Source organism: Tribolium castaneum, unplaced genomic scaffold (genome assembly GCF_031307605.1).
Source record: "Tribolium castaneum strain GA2 unplaced genomic scaffold, icTriCast1.1 ptg000052l, whole genome shotgun sequence".
NCBI classification, from domain to species: Eukaryota; Metazoa; Arthropoda; class Insecta; order Coleoptera; family Tenebrionidae; genus Tribolium; species Tribolium castaneum.
Window position 1 is genome coordinate 1 of NW_026986650.1, and position 2,500 is coordinate 2,500.

A 2,500-nucleotide genomic window follows, 5' to 3' on the forward strand; every position below is an offset into this window, starting at 1 on the left:
TCATCGTTTATAAAGATGAAGAATATGCGCGTTTGTGCGAAACAATCTAACATATAAGAAAGTAACGCCACGCTGTTTCTTCTTTTCTTCGTACGATATAGAGATAAATGTATCGTCATCATCGTCGTCGTAGTCGTTAAACACCACAACACATATATCGGTCAATAAAGGCATAATAATAATATTTATAATATTATTTTTTACCTTTGCCGATTTAAAAGTTCAAACATTCTCTTCACTCTTCGCAAGATTGAATGCGACGTGAATTTATGAAATTCTTTCGAATCCATAAACGTTACGAATATTATATAAATATTCTCGCTCGGATATTAGAGAGTTGACGCATTTATTATTTTTGTTTGTTTAAATCACAAACATTTGTTAGTCCAACAAAGTTTGATTGCATAAGGACCGCCAACGTAAGAGAATACGTTTTGCCGCATCCGCAATCTCGCTGTGGGGAACTGGGCGAGCCACAAAATCACAAAATAAAGCAATCTCGCAAGCAAAGCCCTATTCGAATTCGATAGCGGAAATGTGCGATAAACGTCGATAAATTGGAAGCAAATGCAGAACGTATACATAATCGGTCGTTTTGTCGTCGTCATTTATGATAAACTTCGACTAAACCGTTACACCGTTCATATCGCCTCACTCAACGCATCGACACACACCACTACCATATGTATACCAGCGCGACACCGATCGAGGCAGCCGCTCGGTATTGGATGTGCGCACCGCTCCACTGACATAGCTCCACAGGCGACGTCTACCGAAGCGCACAGCTCTATAACTATAAGGCATACACACAAAAGGGAGAAAATATTTTAAATATTGATAATATTAAAAAGTCATATTTTATATTTAAACCATTATAAAATTTAATTATAAAAACGTTTGTTTTAAAAAAAATAATTAATTAATAAAAACAAAATTATTTTAAGCGCCGTACTTCGTAAACGTCGTACTTCGTTCGTCGTATGTGCAAAGTCAAATGAATGCTGTAGTTAGTCGCAGTTGGAACGTCTGAATGTCGTACAACGTAACAATAATTTTGAGTGCCCTAATGTGTAGTCGTCGTACTTCGCGAACGTCGCACTTCGTAAACGACGTACTTCGTGAACGTCGCACTTCGTAAACGACGTACTTCGTAAACGTCGCACTTCGTAAACGACGTACTTCGTGAACGTCGTACTTCGTAAAGGTTAAGCAATATTAATACACATTTGTGTATTGCAAGTTGCATTTTAATAAATATTATGCATTTTTATGTTTTAATTTAATATCTAGGCCAAAATACTATGTTTATTTAATTGTTAAATGTGTACGTTTATTTATAGATACGTAATTTACATAAAAATTTGTTTTTTTTTTTTATTATATGCAAACTACAAATAAAACATTTAATATTTTCAAACGTCGTACTTCGTGTAAGTTATGCAATATTGATACAAATTTAGTGTATTGCGGGTCGCAATAATATTAATTTATATTTGAACGTTGTACTTCGTGAAGGTTATGCAACATCAGTACACATTAAGTGTATTGCAGGTTGCATTATTATTAATTTATGTTTCTCACTTTTTACCTTCATATAAAAAAAATTTAATATTTTTGGACGTCGTACTTCGTAACAGTTATGCAATATTGATGCACATCTGTTGTGCTGCGGGTTGCATTTTATAAATTTAATGTATTCTTATGATTTACTTTAATGTCTAGGCAAAAAAACACTTTTGATTAGTTGCTGAATGTTTACATTTATTTACAGATACGTAATTTGCAAAAAAATTGCTGTTTTTTTATTATATACAACACAAATAAAATTCTTTAATATTCTTGAACGTCGTACTTCGTGTAGGTTATGCAATATTGATACAAATTTAGTGTATTGCGGGTCACAATAATATTAATTTATATTTAAACGTAGTACTTCGTGAAGGTTATGCAAGATCAGTACATATTAAGTGTATTGCAGGTTGCATTATTATTAATTTATGTTTTCTCACTTTTAACCTCAATATAAAAAAAAATTAATATTTTTGGACGTCGTACTTCGTGAAGGTTATGCAATATTAATGCACATCTAGTGTGCTGCGGGTTGCATTTTATAAATTTAATGTATTTTTATGTTTTACTTTAATATCTAGACAAAAAAAAACAATTTTGATTAGTTGCTAAATGTTTACATTTATTTACAGATACGTAATTTGCAAAAAAATTTGCTGTTTTTTCATTATATACAACACAAATAAATTCTTTAGTGTTCTTGAACGTCGTACTTCGTGTAGGTTATGCAATTTTTAATACACAATTAGTGTATTGTGGGTTGCATTATTATTATTTATTGTTTACGTTTTAATTCATCACTTTGTGAACGTCGTACTTCGTTTGTACTATGAACGCTGCATTTCGTCGCAGTCGGCAGCACGTGCGAATAAACGTCGTACAAGAAAATCACGATTTTGAGTGCCGTACTTCGCAAACGTCGTACTTCGTC